Source organism: Neodiprion fabricii, chromosome 6 (genome assembly GCF_021155785.1).
Source record: "Neodiprion fabricii isolate iyNeoFabr1 chromosome 6, iyNeoFabr1.1, whole genome shotgun sequence".
NCBI lineage: Eukaryota > Metazoa > Arthropoda > Insecta > Hymenoptera > Diprionidae > Neodiprion > Neodiprion fabricii.
Genome location: NC_060244.1, coordinates 22,780,393 through 22,799,808, shown reverse-complemented (window position 1 = coordinate 22,799,808; position 19,416 = coordinate 22,780,393). Strand labels below are relative to the sequence as shown.

At 41.8% G+C, this 19,416-nt stretch overlaps 1 protein-coding gene across 2 annotated transcripts in view; it reads left to right on the top strand.

Annotated features, from left to right (window-relative positions):
- The window catches only part of LOC124185870 (RNA polymerase II elongation factor Ell), a 65,863-nt gene that overhangs the window by 21,487 nt on the left and 24,960 nt on the right, over positions 1-19,416 (top strand). The window contains exon 1 of one of the 2 annotated variants that reach the window (XM_046577083.1): positions 15,869-16,160. The exons of the other annotated variant lie outside the window; for it this stretch is intronic. The gene's annotated coding sequence lies outside the window, so the exon portion shown is untranslated. Of the gene's footprint in view, positions 1-15,868; positions 16,161-19,416 lie in introns of those variants that run through there. 2 annotated transcript variants of the gene reach the window in all.

The following is a 19,416-nucleotide window of genomic DNA, read 5'->3' as shown; positions in this document are numbered from 1 at the left end:
ATGTTCAACACGCCTTGAACAGCAGCTAGATGCATGCAGATGTGATCGCAGGTTAGCTAGCGCCGCTGGTGTATTTCGATATAACGTAATGGTCCACACGTGCCGTGCGAATCCGCACGTCGAAGGTAATTCGTTTGCGCGATCACGATCCTTCTCTCGTTCGATATTTAACGTTGAAACAGAAAACAACAATAAATGACGAGCAGGGGGAAAAACAAAAATCATTTTTCTTACAAAGTTGAAACGGGACAAGGTGCGATATGTGCGAAGGGGGAGAAACGACGAGGGTGCGTGATAAAAATTTGCAAGAATCGTAATAAGGCATGTAACGACGGTACTGCAGCAGCAGCGACATTAGTTATGTAGGATAAAGTTGAAAATTATTACAAACGGTATCAGGGTATTATACGAGTTTGCAAAGAAGCCGAGCCAAGTGAAAGGCAAAGGCGAGCGATGTGAAGGCTCGAGTCTCTCTCGATGCAACGTATAAGCGTCGGATGTATGTACAATATATATATATATGTGTGTGTGTGTGTGTGTGTATGTATATGCATATGCCTACGTATGCATACTATATACACACATACACACACACACACACACCTATAATACCTATACCTACATGCAAAAAACAGCACAGCTATATCCCTACGTCACCGTCGTCGGTACAAGGACGTCTACTAAACGGACTGCGAATTGTACCAGAATAATTGCTGTACACTTTATAATCTGCACACCGCTCGCTCTCCGATTACAATATGTATATATATAATAGTATAACTAATATATATATTCAGGGTATGTAATGCAACCAGGGTATGAAAAATAATGATCGATTAAAAGCCTGTATATGAACCACGTTAGTTGGGAGAGATTTTCATAGATCGTGAGTCAGATTTGTCATACATTTTCGCCATCCTTAGCGCGATTATTATGATTGTTCAGATTTGACGAATAGAGTTTGTTGATTCGGGATCAGAAAGAGAAACAAAAATGAACCGAAATTCGTGAAATTGATCAATCATCGCGAGGAGCGTATTGCGATGAATTTTGCACCCCGCGATCCCATCGCAACATGAGGCAGTAGCAGCAGCAGCAGCGTCGACAATTCGTCGGCGACATATGAATTTTTTTTTTCTTTCCTTTCGTCATTTTCCTCTCGTCTCTTTCTCTCTTTCTTGCTTTTCTTTTTCCCCGTACCGTGTATCGAGGTGTCTGGCAAAACTGGTTCTCAAGACCTTTGCTCGGCTTGTGTTCGCCGTTTTCTGTACGAGCTATCGAGCTGGCTCGAGGGACCTGCATCCACCACCACCACCATCACCATCACCATCACCAGCAGAGCCATTGAATGCGTTTCGAGCTCGTTTGGCGATCGGGCGTTCACCACACCACCGAGTTCAACTCTCGATTCGGAGCCGTCAACGATCGTCCATGATGATAAGTTTTTTGTTAATATAATCCCCGTCATGCCGCGAAGGGAAGTTGAAAAGGCTGCGCTTCTTCAATCTTTGACAACGTTTGTTTGACCGTTCGAGAGATGCGGTCCTCGTCGACAACAACGGAGTTCGGATGTGGCAGAAACTCCGAACGAGGTGCAACGTCCTCGGGGATAAACTTGGCGTTTCGCCGCGGTAGGACATTATTATATACCTGAATACTTCTGAACACGCTCGACTCTTCAAGCCGTACGCAAAGTCGGAGGGAAAACTGGTTTTTCACCGATAATGGATACCTCGGATATGTGTTTACGTATGCGTACCCACGCAAACGTGCGTCCGTATTCTAAGTTCAGGAACAGCGACCGTAAATAAAGGTGTCAACGCAAATCGCGATGAAAAATCAACGTTACGATAATCTGTATTCGATTTCGTTTTTTTCATTTCGTCAGTATTTCGAATCGTTACCGACGTTAGGAGGAAAACTGACAATGAGAGGGAGGGAGAAAAAGAAATTGGGACCCGTGTACGTCTACATACATGTATTATACCCATGTGCGTGTACATCTACCGTGGATATGTACATTTTAAGTACGTTGCAACCGCTTCACGGTTCTGTTCGCTGGTCGCGCGGGTTACGTGCGTATGTAATATACCTATGTATATATATGTATTGATCAAATAATCACAAGCCTGCGACGCGACGAGAACCGAGACTTGTAAAACTGGATTGACCGTATCTGTATTGAAATTACAACTGTGCAGGGAACTCTGGGCTCTCAGGTCGGTTACCAGTTCTCTGTGTTTCTCGCCTCCTTTTTCTTCTTATTCTTCTTCTGCTTTCTGTGTTCTCTATTCTGCGACACGGTATCTCCTTCCTTTCGCTCTGCCTGGTTACGTTTTGCCTGCTGAAACGTTGAACCGTTGGCGAAAAATTAATATATCAGTACACCGTGCAATGCGGGAATTTAGAACAGCGTAGAATCAACGTATGCCTGAAACACGTGTAGTAATATCGGTTTTTCATATTTTTCCTGAATTTTCTTTTATTTGTTAACAGACTTGGAGGTTGAAGCTTGCAAACTTGTTTTTATTGTTATTTCGTAACTCGATAAAATTGTCCGACATTCGATCAACCGGTAGAATTGATCGAAGGAAAACATGCTCGCATATTTTACAAAATCAAATTTCGTACTTCGGAATCATTCTCTCAAGTCGCAGATTATAGTAGTTTTAATTCCTTTTCCGATATTTCGTCTCGTTAGAATTCCACACCAATTTAAACAGATATTGAGGAATTTTTGCCAATTCATTTTCCATCGCATTAAGTTTCTTTCATATGTGACCCCGTTTCACTCCGTATATCTACGTGTGGAAGGGAGGTCAGAATACGGTTGTGTCGAATACTTTAACTCGATTTAACGAAGAACGTTCATTAGGTACGTGAAACTATACGTGATATATTTCAAACCAATGATCGTGACGTACGTATCTCTCGGTTCAAAACTGTTGGTCTATGTGTCATAATTTTTTGGCATATTTTTGTATAACAATTATTATACCAACATCTATAAGCATACATGTAACCTTCGCCGCGTATAACGTCCTTTGAGATAAAATTATTTCCGGACTCTGTAGGTATACCACAGCTTCTATAACTAAATATATAAGGTTGGTTTGTATAGTCTCTGGTTAGAAAGTTCCTCGGTTATCGTCGATACCTTTTTTCTTCTTCTTACGTTCCCTTTTTTTTACGGTTTTATAAATACACGACGAATAGTATCGAGTTCTCGATCTGTCGACTTCGAGGTCGCCGAGGTAACTGTCCTCTAAATTATTGATTCTGACCTCCTAAATCTACGGAATATCAATCTCGGTTACGCTTTTCGCTGAAAAACCCATCGATATTATTATTGTTGTTGTTGTTGTTATTATTATTTTCACACGTGTATTCTTTTTCTCTTTCTTCCTCAGAATCTTCGATATCAATTCTCAACGATTACAGGACGTAAATGAATTTTCGGAAGAACCACCGTACACGCGCGTAATTTCAGTTTTCATCAGTCATCGTGTTAATTGCTCGAGTAATTAAACTGTTGACGATATATATCATATAAAATCTTTACACCACATGGTACATCGCTTCTTTATATACACGGTTACAGGTAAAATTGTAGAGTATCGCAGCAAGTTCAATTAGAAGCGCCTTAAAAAGTGAATGAACGGTGCGGCGGATCAAAGAATTTCATCCATCGGTTTAATATTGTAATGCGGAAGGACGGGGCGTTGACAATTTGGTATCGCAGAGATCGATATCTAATTCTTTTATACGATTCTGGACGAACGAAGACGATTGCACTATGTATTCGCGATATATGTCCGCACGTATTACTCCTACACTGCACTTTCCTCCATAGTTGTTTCTCCGAACAATTTCCCGTGAAATATTCACCGGGTTTCAGGAGTTCGACGGGTGAATCATTTACAGAGGCACGTTTCGACATTGTATCGCAGGTATGTGTACGTGTGTATTTTACATGTATATTGTATACGTACGTGTAAAAATGTATACCCGTTGCAATCCGAATTGTCTATGATGCAGACGAGAATTGCGGGCGTTTCCAGCAGCTGCACTCGTTACAACCTCTTAAAGTATTCAACGGTTCAGCCCTCATACCCGTGATGTGCGTGCATCTTATTTTACCTACCCCTCGACTTCAACTTTTGCTTATACCCTCAGAGATACTGGTTGCAATATTAATCACTGCGCCAATTTTGCAGCTCCGATGAAAGTTGAACTTTCATGCGGTACTATAGATCATTATTTTCCGTCATTTCTTTGACCATCTTTCTTGTTCGAGATAAAGTTCTTTGAAATTCGACGATACGTACGTATTTACAGGTATATGTACGAAAAAGACGTGAGTAAATGTTTTACACTCTGTGAACAGAATAGTTATTTTTTCAATCGAACGTTAATTTGGATTGAATTTTTAATATCGTTTACGTTGACTTATAATTGATTTTGCTTTTTTCATATTTCTATGGTGTATTTGGTCAAGTCGACAGATTCGCATTATCATTCCTTCCCCTCTCTCTCTCTCTCTCTTTCTCCTTTTTTCTTTTACAAACTTGTATGTCTCGAACATGCCTTTTCTTTTTGACGCGACTGCAGTTTTGTCATCGTTATTCTGTGTACATATCGAAACTATCTTATCGGCCAAAAATCGTCCGAATCGTGCAGCAGTTACGCCGCTAGGTATATTTTCACCGTGTACAGGAAAGAAAAGTATGCTGTTATGATCCATAGAGAGGAATTTATTATCAGGTCGTGATTTCCTATTTTCTCTCAATATGTTAAACGCTTATTCCGCATACATATAAAACTAGGCGCGAAAGACACGTCGAATTTGATTATTAATGAAAAATAAAAACCCATCGACGAGGAAGTAAAAACGCCGTCGTCGTAAATAATAATTCACGTTTTTTTTTTTTGTTTTTTTACCTTTCTCGACGTTTCTTGGTCGGCTTCAAGTATGTTTATTCCTCTTTCCGTCTTTACGTATATATTTTCCACCGAACAGCTAATTCTGATTTTATTCAAAATACAAAGCTACCCATTGTCAACCGAGATTAACATTTCTCACAACTGCAGCTAATGCGAATTCAAATATACGGCGTGTAAAATACCTGCAGCTCTTGTCACCGGCGCGATTTCGTCAATTGCTATGTGTTTGCATATCGTATGCATTCCGACACGTCGAATATTTGATCGTGATTTAATGGGTCCGGTTACATATCAATACGGAAGTGACGACCTTGTAAGGCTATACACGCCACGTAATTATACACGTATGCATTATACGATTGAGTTGATCAAATTTGTTTTCTTTGTGTATAATTTCACCCTGGAATATATAAGATTCTAGATTAGAAATATTAACAACAACAACAAATCGATCTATATTGATTGGCGATGTCAATGACTTTTCTTTTAATACGGTATGCGATAATAATAATTGATGCATCAAATCAAATGCGAGCAAGTTACGTTTACATTCTGTAATTACATTCATATGACTACGGCTAAATCGCAATCATAGAGTTTAAGCCTGAAAATGAGTCTTTCGAGCCCATTCTCGATGTTAGTAACCCTCTGCTTTTGCGAGTCACTTTTATAGCAGCTCGCCAAGTGAAACCTGCAATCCAAATTAGGCACAAAGTTTAATCCAAACTTTTCCTAAAGCTTACGTTCTGCCCTTTAAACACTTTATAACCGTTTTAGAAACAAAGGCTCCTCGAGATCTTATCCAATTTATGTGTGGAATTTTCAGTATCAGGGGTAATAAATAAAAGTCAGAGGAATGTTATAATTTTCACCCTGTCAAAGGGATCCTCTTCAGAACTGCAAATTGTATCGACCATCAAACATTTTGTTCAATACGAGCTTAACTGTAACACTGAAGTACTGTCAATTTTTTGAAAATATATAACTTTTGTATTGCAAAGTGCGCGGAAAAGTAACTCGCAAATTTTTCTGCCCGCTTCAATGCGATAAAACAAAATTGAAATTTTTAACATAGAAATAACCAGAAAAACATGCAAACAATTGCCGGGAATTTGTATGTATTATAATTACGTGACAGACGAAAAAGGGAGGTGGAAACATAAATAATTTGAAGCTATACTAAATTTATTTAACCGCGATTCTTTTCAACGTACAACGTAGTTTCTTTCGTCGATTTCTGTTTTTATTCTTTGAGCAATCACGTCTGGAATACGTGTATGTATAATACGTGTCACGGTTGTTGACGGTATTTCGGTCACAAAAACTTGTCATTCCTGCGAAAGAAAGTGAACGATTTCGTTCCACTTTGCGTCTTGTTTTTTATTTATTTATTATTTGTATTTATTCATTTTGCGGTTAAAGAATGTTGGCCGGTATACTTGTATTATGTATATTATATTATGTATACCTATAGACAGGATTGCAATCCGCGCAACAATGTAGATTTCGGGATGACGATGATGATGATGATGATGATAATGATAACAATAATAATAAAAATAAAGAGGAGGAAACTATCTTTTTGCCGAATGAAATCGTTCGATTTCGTGGCCTTCGGCTGTTCCTTCGCTTCGCTGTTGCGCCGAGGATTAGACAGAATTTTTCTTCTGCTTACATAATTACGCAACCGCAGCGATGCGTAAATTCGGGCTTCGAAACGACACCGTAGAAACAGCGTATAACACATATTATACAGGAATTTGTGGTATTGTGTTAAAAGGAATTTCACGGAGAGTCGTTTATTTTCGAAATGATTTCGGTACTCTGGGGGACGAATAATTTCGAATGTGCGGGTTTCGCATTAGTGCGTGCATTAATTATTTATGATCAAATTGGAGATTCGCTTGTTACGTATCGTAAGATTTCTCGGATTTGCCGTAGTGTGGATTGTAGGCATCGTAAGCTGCAACCTGGACTCGATTATCATCTATTATTATACATAATCACTTGTGCATTTGCGGCGTGTAATTTTTCCAACTACCTTTCGTCAATCGGTTGCAATACCGATACAAAATACGGATAGATAATGCAATAACTATACGCTAACAATAATAAGACCGTACTAAAAACCCGGGCATGACGTATAGGTGTATATAATTCCGTTGCTACAGCAAACCGAGCGCGGAGAAAGTCATTTTGTATGTATATGGTGTATTATATACTCTGTTATACGTGTATTTTATCCACGTGTAACAACGTTATAGACACGCAGACATGCAGACAGGCAGATAAATAGAAAGACACCTATAAACCTGGTATGTATATTATATGTATAACGTTATCCGTAGGTATGCGCATACATTGAAACTTGTTGCCTGTCTCTCGAGTCTCTCGCCATTGTGTCTCAACGTCAGTGCAGAATCGCCATGAGATGTAACGATCTCGGATTTTCGCCTTACATCTTGCTACAAGCGATTATTGCAGTTTACGTGTGTAAGGTCTACGAGAAATTTGATACACCGGTTCCCTGATTCTTGCGAAATGATCCCGCTTGTATCGATCCTGCCGCAATAATTACCCTCCAGCTTTTGAACATTTTCTTTTTTCTTTTTCTCTTCCGCTCTCTAGCTCACCCTTTCTCTCTTTCGCTAACCGGCGATGTACGTTAATATTTTACAACTAGCCGCCGGGGATTAACCGCCTCTCGATTTATTCGCGACGTCCTTCGGTTTCGGTCGGTTATTGTATTGACGTTACGCTGCCGTCGATCCGCAAACGTCACCCGGATTGCGTAAAACGCAGAACGTCTATATTTAGATCAAAACAAATACTTGCACGGGATGATCGGGGATTTTGTTTGAAGTTTTTTTTTTTTTTTTTTTTTTTTTATTGTTCCATTTTTTCACACTTTGGCGCCACGTCTTCGTGTCAAACATGTAACGTGAAATATATTTACTTTGCAAATGTTGGGTGCTCGCCGCATGCAGACGTATTACGTTCGTTTGCAGGCAGTCGGTAACGTAGTGCAGCCTACGTGCCTTAATATAACGAGGACAATCTCGCGTTCGCGATCCAGTTCGATCCATCTCGGTCGGTAAAAATGTCACTACAAGGAAATTACTCGGTAGGTAATTACGTAATGTACACTAATATAATATTCATTAATTCCCTGACCTTCCGGCCAACTTGTTTTCGCTCCGAAATAAAATGCGAATCTCAATTCTGTACGAATTATGTGACAATGAGTAGCGATGCAGCCGACGCGAGGTATTGGGATGCGTTATGTGTCACATATTCGTACAGGATTGAGACTCGCGTTTTGTTTCGAAGCGAAAACAAGTTGCACCGAAAGGTTAAAACATTAATAAATATTATTGTACAATGCTTCCTTCGACAATTGGCACAAGTTTTTCCCATTCTTTCGCCTCGGTATAAATAAGTTCTAGAAGTATTGGTTTCAATCGGAAATTTGGTCGGATCGGTGGAAATATCGTTATGTAATATACCTCACGAAAAATTCTCCAATCGGTGTACATCGTTCAAAATCTGTATGTTTCATAATAACGTACATATATATATATATTTTTTATCTTCTATCCTCTGAAGTAGTATCATAATTGCGTATCGCTGTTAATACTCCGTCGTCCGAGAAAAGAGAATATAAAGAAACATCCGCGGAGAACACGGTGCAACGTGTAGTTAAGGAAATAACAGAAATTTGTTTACTCCATTTCTGCAGACGCGCTGCAACGGCAGCGCTGCAGTCTTCAAGCAGTTATTACGAAGTTAGTAGCCTCGGTACATCAATACAGGTATAAAAATACCTGAGCCACGTATACAGGGTGGCTTGAAAACAGGCTTTAAATACACGCTGAAAATTTGACAGGAAAACTCCGAAAGGCATGAATTCGAAACTACGTACGTAGTTACGCGTGAACGAAGAACTGTTAATACTGGGTTCGATTTCTATCGCGTATTTTTTTTCTCTTCTCTCTGCTCGAGGATCATCGAAATACCGCTGATGGCGAAATCGTCGATGAAAAATTTCCAACTTCATGCGCGTACGTACGTTGTACATTGTGCGTAAACAAATTGACCACCCTGTACACCACGGAGTTTTTTTACCACCGAATACATACCTGCGTTATATGTATAACGCTGGTATGTCGGTTGGCTCCACGTGAGAGGTTGGCTGTAGTAAAAAAGATTGGCTTCGTACAGCTCCTTTATGTAAACCTTGAGACTAGATCCGGATTCTTGTCAGGAGACTGCGGGCGACCCAATGGGGAGGAGGTGAAGGAGGAGGAGGATGGGAGGGGGGAGTGAGTGAGTGAGTGAGTACAAAGATGCCGCGTGAAGTGGTCAGCGGATGGCGAAGTTGGCACCGAGAAAGACAGAAAGAGGGGGAGGAAGAGAGAAAGAGAGAGAGAGAGAAAGAGAGAGAAGTGAGCGTTAGAGGGGCTTGGAGAAGTTGGGTGAACGCCGAGGAAGAAGAGAACTAGCGGGACTTGCACCAGGCGAAAGCCTCTCCAAGTATGCGAGCGAAAGTGTTCTTGTGTTACACTTTTGTTCCGCGTGCACCCGTGATCCTCTGACCAATCGGCATGCGCCGACCTGCAACTATAGATACCTCTTACTTAGGCGCGCACACACGCACACACCTCTTATAATTATATACGCATACACGTACGCGTGTGTAAGACACAGGAAGACATTGATGGACGTTCCGATCGCTGATTGTTTGCCTTCTCACTCTCTACAAGGTGTGTTACGCCTTGTATGTAATTTAGAATACATGTCTAAGATTTTATGTGTAATGCATTCTGTAGATCATACAAATACGACTTCGTCGAACCGAGGACGTTTCGAATTCCGCAATATTTTTCATACGCGATACTGCTTCGTTTAGCAGCGAGAGAAAGAGAAAGAGATACCCTCTCGGGAATTTACCGTACGTATACGTGTAATGTCAATTCCATTTCCGAGTTAACGAAAGCTGCCATCTCCGGCTCTCATCTCCTACCTGAATGTGAAAAACTTGATTTTCTTTACACTTGTAATACGGAGGTTACTCTGACGGGAAAGAAAAATTGTCGACAATTTGTGAAAATTTCGTGGCTATTGTACTCGGATCATTTTTTAAGATCGGAATAAATTGGCAACAAATCCAGTTGTAGGTAACATGGAATTGTTGACGCGTCGTCGTCGTTATTTATTTATTTATTTTTATTAGAATATCGCTTCGTAGAGTTTGCGATATTAGTTGTTGAGAAGCTGCACGCTGATCGCATTTTAATTTGTAATCGTAAGATTTTATATTTTGAAATAACATGTATCCTTTTCCGTACAATACGGAGATAGGGAATTTCAATGTTCCAATTTACACTATCGATCAAACTCTATATTTCTTCTTATGTGGCAATTTGTTTTCTGTTATACGGACACGCTCTTCTTCATTTTTTCATTTCATCTTCTCTCTGCGTTCTCCTTTATCCGTTTCATTTATATCGTATCTGCCACAGGTGTCCTGCACGTGTCTGATATATAAACGTTACGACGTCGACGTGGCGTCGTTCACCGCTGGGAGAAAAGTGTGTGTGTGTGAGAGAGAGAGAGAGAGAGAGAGAGAGCGACATAATGAGGGAGTGAGAGAGATAAGGACGTTCTCGTATACTAGAACCAGAATGAGAAAGAAAAATGAATCCTCCTTCTCTCTCTCTCTCTCTCTCTTTCTCCGGTTGAACCGGTCAACCACGATGCTTCACGCGCTTTCTATAATATGTGGCATTTCGGACGCTTCGGCATACACGTACATACAAATTTGCGGTTTCAAGTTATACTTGGGTGTTTTATTTTTTTTTTTTTTTTCATACTGAATCGAAAAATTCCGAATAAAGTGTAGAGTTCTTTTTTATTTTGTTTTTTTTTTTTTAAACAAAGTCTCGAAATACGAGCTTCTTTTATCCATTGAACAATTCAAATCAGTCCGACCGATCCGCGATCCATGCCGAAATTTTCCAAATTCTTTTTCCACGCCCAGCAACATTGATAAACTAAACAAATTTAGTTTGAAACGATGTTCAAGGGTTGCGAAATATGGGTTGCCATATGTTTGCCGGCTTTATGCATTCGGCTTCAATTTATGTTACACATGTTTAATACATAAACGTATATCTGTAGATATTTTTTCAATAAAATCACGCCTAAGTTCGTCATGTGTAATCATATTGATAAGAAAATTTCCACGTCCAATATCCCCTTACGATCAAATAGCGGCTCAGGTGTACCTACACCGCATACGTTCAGTTTCCGTGGCAGAAACTTGATTTTTCATTTCTCTCTCCTCTCTCCGTCTCTCTTTCGCTCTCCCCGCGCTCCAGCAAGCAAAGCCGTCCCTCCGTTCTTTTTATTATCTCCTCATCTTTTTTTCCCGGGCGCCCGTGTATCAGAGGTATGTAGGACTGTGCCACATCCTTGCCCAGAAACCGTTATACCTGCTTTAGCGCTGAACGAAGCCCACCGTACGTACCGTTGTTCTTGCGTTCGTCTTGCGTTCGTCTTGCCTCAACCATCGTCTGCGGAACCTCTCCTCCGCTTCCCCTGTGTCGCCTGTTTCCTGTCGCCCCTCGGATTCCCCTTCCGCAATTCAACTCCCTACGGTTCTCTTATCATACGTTTCCGCGGTCCTCGCAAGACTCAAGATTCAAAATCAACGATCACCGCTACGCACGTACCGAAATCACCTTGTATCGCAGCATCTTTTACTCGTATCAATCGACGCTAGTCGTGAGGCAAATCCGGCATCGAGACGATGCCTCAGTTTCGAAAATCCGCAGACTTCCGACAATTATGCATTCGGTCACTTTGATCGAAAATAAGGCGAATGACGACGCGCGAAATAATCGAGCTGTCAAACCGGGTCCCGATATTCGTCGCTGGACCGCGAGACGGAGGCTGCGCCGAATCGGGAGAGGAGAGGAGAGGAAAATCAGAGAGGTGGGGAAAAAAATTAAATTTATATGTAACCGAAACCAGAAATAGCGCGGCGCACGCCGCAGGCTTATTCCTCCAACCCTCGAAGGCGTTCTTGTCATACGATATGTCGTTTGTGGTGTATTTTTCTTAGGCCAAGTACCTACTCCGGTGGGACCGAACCATCGTCGAGGAATTGAGAACGAGAGGTAATGGAACGGGTTTTTTTTCTTTTTTTATGCTATCCTACCGTTTTTAGCAAAAGTGTGAGGTTTTAGGAACACCCACTCGAAATTCAAACGAAGTTATTTTCGGCAGAGAACGCATTTTAAAACGGATAACCGCTACGATTATACAAGCGAGGCACACTTTACAAATATTTTTAGTTTGCGGGCTGTTTCTGTCTGTGTGTTTGCGTGTGTGTCTTGTAAGGAGGTGCGTAAAAGGCTCGCTAAAAGACGGCCGTGCCTGTTATACGTACGTACTGATAGATTCTTTCGCGTGCTTGTTTCTTTCTCATTCTACTTTTTATCCGCCTTATTTGTGCTGCGCGTGTTCGATGATTCTTTACTTCCTTTTTCATAATGTGAAGATACGATGAATAGAAATACGGTAGTTAAGAACGTGCTTTGATAACGCCGTATAATTCATGCCTTTCAAGAATGTTGTAAACTCACTTGTACATGTGCCTATGCATAATGATAATAACGCGGTCTTCTTTGTCCGTTTCAGGAACAAGAGAGTTTACAAACAAAATGTAACAGCATGTAATAACGATTTTAACTTCACGATGGATTGTCGAATTTGAAATTATGCGTCGACAGTCAAGGTTTCAATTTAAATCCCCATCGCCGATTAATTATTACGTGCCTATAATTGCGAAAATTGAAAATTTTCTGCTTTTCAAGAATATTCTTTATTATCGTGGTATCTGCTTGTAACGCCGATGATGTATGAAACTTTAATATTAAATATTTCTCACTGTGTAACAGACTCACGGTTCTAGGTCACCGTTTTAAAAGTTATGCCGTTAAATTTCGACATCGTTTAAGCGTTGTTTAAATCGTCGAGATGTACCGTATTTATAAGTTTTATTTTCTACATAACCGGATGACTTGCTGCTATCTCGTGTATAGGCGCAGTTCTTATAATCTATATCGTAAATATTTAACGTCATTGAAAAAAAAACATTGGATATTGCCACATTGATGGTTTTCGCGTGTCTTTCTAGCGAGAGGTTGTCATATTTATTAACGCTGTAAAAATTACGACAATAATGGAGTCCGACATTTTCTATACCAACTTGTGTGTGTATGTATAATAACTTTCTATTATGCAACGTCTGTTATACCAGCCATTTTGAACGTGTTGATATAATTTATCTTTCTTATTCTCACTTCGGATGGTTGCACGGATTTTGCGCATATTTAATTCCGTGTTCAAATTTGAAAGAATCGAAAGAAATTGCAGAAGATCACGCTTACCTATAGATAGTTTTGTTTTAACGAAATTTTTTTCTCCAAGCTGAAGAAGATTTCTTCTCGTATTATCAATACGCATATTCCTGCCTATAGATACGCAAGTAATAAAGTGCCGAAGGGGGATTAACGTCGGCGACAACCATCAATCGGGCTTTTCCTCTTTCGTGTGTTTCGACGTTGCGGCGCGGCGTCGCGACGCCGTTGACGGGGATTTACCGGTGGGATTGAGGCTGGGGGGGCGTCGTTTCGTTGGGAATACAGCTATGTATTCGGAGGCACGATACCTGCGTATACCTATACCTACGAGAAAAAACGCGTTACAGGCTACGTTATCGACGACGCCGTGTGACGTCACGGCGCCGCGTAGGCGTCGGTCGAGGTCGTCTCGAATTTTACCTAACCGCGGAAAATGACGATAGGGACGAGACACGTGGATCAAGCTTTTTCAAACGTACCATATACAGAAGTGTTGTTGCTCTGAGTAATTTTTAATCGGAACGGAAAATCGCATCGCACAAACCTCCGACGTCGAGAGCAACGGATCGGTTACTCGGGTCTGTTGTTTTATACGTGATATAATACTCGTACAATGGTGAGCGCCTACGTTATGTACGTATGTTTATATATGTATATACATGTATCGTATGGACTGCTGAATCTTTCCCTTACTCACGCGACACAGTTCTGCATAATCCGAGATTCGTAAGCTGAGACACGCGACGCGTGTGATTTCCGGTTTCGAAGATATCCTTCCAAATATAGGAGGAAAGAGCGGAGCCGTCAGCCTCAACCATCGAACAACGGCACACTTGGAGGGTTCGTAAAACCCTCGAGTTTTAACCTTTATACATATAACGTTTTCCCACGCATTAACATTTTCCGATTGAAAACAAAGTGGGATACTTTTACCGCGTCATATGAGAATCCGCGAAACGTGTTTTTACGCAGCGTTTTGTATGGAAAAAGCTTATCGATCAATCCCCGGAAATACGACATCAGTCCCGCTTCTGACTTGTAGAAAATTGAGGATAATTAGATATAAATTTATGTTCACTGTATCTTGCGATTTTTGAAGTACAAATATAATACAGGTATGTTTGGATGTTAGCTGCCGCGTATTGTACGGTAGAAATTTGAATGTAAGATAACCGTGTACTTTTTTCTTTTATTTTTTTCATTTTCAAGTTTTGCCGTCATTTTTTACTATCCTTTTGTCGTCTCTTATATGTCGCGTATTGGAGGGGGAGGGGGTTTAGAAATACTAAATTGTCGAATGAATATTGAGCAAGATCACGTGATTGGTTCAGATTTTCATTCGTCGTATCATGCTTGCCTGTAAGAATAATTCGTGACCGTCTTAATTCATTTACGAAAGTAATATAACCATGTGTAATGTAAAGATTTGCCGTTATCGCCACCAACATATAAACATTGTGTATAAATGCATGTGTAGATAAAATATCGGCACGGTTATCTCCAACAGTCTGTCGACGCCGTTGATAACGGGGCCTGTTGTGGCATTTAACGCCGTCACAATATATGCTGTGCTAACATCACGCCGACTTGACGTTTAGATCGTAATGCCTTGTTATAAACTCTATAGCGAATAGTCGGTACGTCGCTTACTCCGTAACAGGACAATGTATCGAATATGTGATAAAAATTACTGTACACCCATGTGCAGAGACGGGAGAATGCGTCAGGGATCCTCATACGTTGACCGCCTGTCACACATACCTACTTTTGTTTCTGTATTCTAATTCCCAAACGGTTTGTCGGAAGAAAAACGCGTTGGCGCGCGCGCAGGAACGTGTCGAATAATTCGTCTCTCGTAATATGTGGAACTCGATTGTCATTATTATTATAACAGCCAGGAATATCACGGATATATCGGGGGAAAAAAACTGACCGTACCAACGCACGTATGTACGTATACACGCGATACGTACGACGCGTGTACATACACGCGTTATTGTATACCTGCGTCGTGTGAACGAAAAAAATGAATGATAGGAAAGAAACGAAAGATAAGGAAAAAACAGGAAAAACGCGACACGTCGGAATGTCATTTCTCTCGAGCTCGCATTCGTATGTGCGCGTATAAGCTTACAAGGCAACTTCGGGCACAGGGTTGTGCGACAACATCCGGTTAACATTCGGAGTAATTTTAGTGCCCTAGTAGCTCTCTCCGGCCCTCTATAAGGCTTGAAGAACGCGCGACTCGAGTCGAGCAGAGTAGAGTAGAGTAGCGTAGAGTAGGGTAGAGGAGGTGCCCCCGATGTCACCCGCAATGAACGAACGCAGAACCGCGCTTACAGCCAACGTGTGTGTGCTGTGTGTGAGAAGTGTGGCGCGGAAGGGGGGGTGGAGAGGCGGAGGAGTCGTGGAATATTTTGAAACGACGCGCGACGCGTGACCGCCGCGCCTGCGCAGCAGGTTGCCCGGAGCCTCGGAGTCGGTATAAAAGAGGCGAGTTCGCCGTCCAAGTCAGCCACTCACCAATCGGCTCCAACGCTTGATACCCGGACCTCTGACCTTCGCCCGCCTGGATACGCGTCGTCGTCCGACGAGATACATCGGTGAAAGAAAAACCCCGCTCGTGAGAAAGAGATAGAGAGAGAGAGAGGAGGGAGAAGCTTTGAAAAAACAAAAAAGTTGTTCGAGAAGGAAAGCTCAAGGTCGTTGGGTTCGGTCGGTTTTCAATAAAGAAAGAAGGAAAGCAAGGAACACCACCTCGCACCGACACAGAGATCTATCTTTACGGTAGGTCGTCGACGCCCGGACCTTGCAGTTCTGTAACTTCGATAATAAGGAAAGGAGCGAAGAGGAGAGGAGAGGAAAGGAAAAAGTTTGCGCGGGTCAGGAACCGAAACAAAAGACCGGCTCCTCTATACTCGTCGTTCCGGGGTTTATATACACATACGATATACTCGCGCGTGTATCGTAAACGACGATGCATCGCGTTGCACGTATTTCGACGCTCGTGCAAGTACGCTGCGTCTAAAATGGACAACGATTTAATACACAAACACCGCATTCGCCGAGCGTTAATTAAGGGGGAAACGCCCTTGCCTGCCCACCCACACCCCCCAGCCCCGTTAAACGCGATATTTTAACAATCGTCGCCGACACATGCGTACAGCCGACATGCATACGTGTCTCCTCGTTACCTTCGCACATTGTTACAACCGCGTCCGACAAGCTCTACGATGTTCTCAAAGTATACCGTAGCTTACGCGGTTATGCGCGTACCTACATACGCGTAGATGCGTTACGTCGCTTCAATTATCGCACGCATATGTCCAGTATCACCTTACGTATACGTATTATACGCATAGATACGCGCATGTATGTACCTGGCGAGATATGCCGAGAGGACGCAAGAATCGGGCCGCGAATATTAAGAGAGTATATATGCACAACGTTTCGACCGCGAAAATGAAAGACGGGGGGGGGGACTTATATTTGGAAGGTGCATCATTTATGTATAGTGTATGTATGTGTACATGCATGTGTGTTGTGTATGGAACGGTCGAAAGAAAATTTAGAAAATTGAACGTGACCTAGAGATCGTCGGACTCGTGAGCCGCACGAGACGTCTGTAAATATCCTGCAATATATCTATACGTATACTGATTTTTTTTTAACCTCCATTTTTTTTTTATTTTTTTTTCTCTCTGTTTTTACAACAATTTAACACGAAGTGATCCCGAAAAGATTCCCCGTGGGCGCGAAGATACAGAGAGAACGGGCGCGTATACTTACGTATTACGCAACACTCGGGAATGGGCGAAAATACCGTGTCATCGGACGACTCGGATAACACGGACGTGTGCGGTTTTTCAACAATCGCGATTATTATACCTACCGGAGCGGCGACACCTACGTAAAAACGCGTCCGTTACGTTCGTTTTCGGTTTGTCACGTCGAATTTATTTATTATGTAACACAAGCGTGTATGCACAACACGCCTTATTTCCGGTACCATCGATGCAACGCGCAGGGCGAAACTCGATTCAGTTTTACAAACCACGGCGATGCGTGGAAATGACAATGACGGTAATAATAACAATTGTCTGCCGCGATAAGGAAAAGGCTGTAAAACTTGGGGTAAATAGGCGAGCTCGAATTATTTTCCTCGGACGAGACGTCGCGACGCGTTTCCGCCGCCTAGCGGACGTTCTTCTTTGTCGTGCGGTAGTTATCTCGCACCGGGCAGAGGCAGGCGGGGGGGTAACGATTTAAAATTATCTTGTAACCAGGCGGAACGCGAGGTAGAACGGCCTGGCCAACCTCTCTCCCACCCAAGAGAGACACGCTAAGAACGACCAGATTGGCTCGACAAACACCAAAGGCGCAATTACGCAGAAGCGCACTTACCCAGACACCGCGAAATGTCCGACGCAGATAGAGATCGTCGGATGGAATAGGATAGGTGGATGGAAAGATGGAGAGAGATACGAGAGAGGGAGAGAAGGACGCGAGCGAAGGCCGCGCGAAAGTTTTCGTAGTGTAGGTAGACGTGCGATATTGTAATGTATAAATGTACGGAAAAGTATGGGAGATGGAGGGGAAAAAAAACAAAGTACGTATACGTGTAATACCAACAATATTCGTAATAGTAACGATATTAATGGTAATAAGAAATGGAAACTATGAAAAACAAGAAGCTATAGGTAGATATACTGGATTACCTACGCAAGATATGCGATAGGACGAAAAGTACTGCGTACTGCAGATGCATAAGCATATTACAGGTATCGGTGTACGTTGAGGTAATGAGAATTTTTACACCGCGTGTGTGTGTGCATACGCGAATAACCGTGATTTTTGTTGAAATTCGATAATCGGGCGACAAGTACGTGGTGGAGGGAGGGGGAGAAAAATTAATATTCCCACGGTTAAGGTAAGAACGCAGCAGACGTCGCATCGTCGTAGGTTGGTACACGCACACATACGTGCGTACCTACCTATCATGTTATCGCGTATTAAAAGGAACGATCGTTAACTCTAGCTTCGCCTGACACAATGACGCAGGTTGACTTCAAAGAACAGAAACGACGACGGCGGCAGCCGAGGTTGACACGTACGCGTCTTTATACGCGTATATATCCTATTGCATGTGTGTATGCATGTATTTATGTATGTCTTATTGTGCCTCGTTTAAGCTTCGGAACGAAAACGACCGTATTTGGTTTCGTTAACATCCAAGATAAGATTCCATCATCGTACGTCTTTGGCTCCGCCTCATTCACGATATCATGACTTGTATAAATATATATATATATATATATATATATTTCTTTTTTGAATATACATATATATATGAGGATACATTGTTCGCGAAACGATTTCTGCTTAAAACCGCTTTCCCGCGGAGCATGACAACGCGATTGAGGGAAATTTTCTTAAGCCGCTTGCGTAACGATCGAATCGTGCGTTTTTCCCGGTTCATTTCCATTCAGTGTGTAAATATAGAAAGATAACATATGTCATAGTCGAGAGTATATATTCTCACCCTCTTGTCTGAAAATTATATCATCGTCGAAATCGAAGTAGCAAGCAGCTTACTATAGTTTTCTTTGTCGTCGTAATCGTCGTTTTCCACTACACGTTATATTGCAGTGTTGTGTTATATGTACGCGTTTATTCGAGAACGGGCTTTATAGCTACTGCCGTCTGCAGAGGAATTGAATTGCAAAACTGTCGTGACGCACGAACGAGCATGTACGACGTTTGTGTATGATATATATATATATTTGTATAGATAGGCATATACCTAGGTTTAAATCTGTTGACCCTGTGGGTCAGTCCGCGGTCGGTTAGACGCAGCGACAGCCTGAAACTTGTGACGACGATGACGACGATGACGATTATTTCGAGAGAAAAAAGGTAACAAAATTTCGAGAAAAGAATACGAGGAGATGAAAAAGTGTGAAAATGAAAGGACTACGACTACAACTGCGGGGCAATAACGAGCCGATATGTAATTATCGTATCATGCTCGTGTACGTATGTG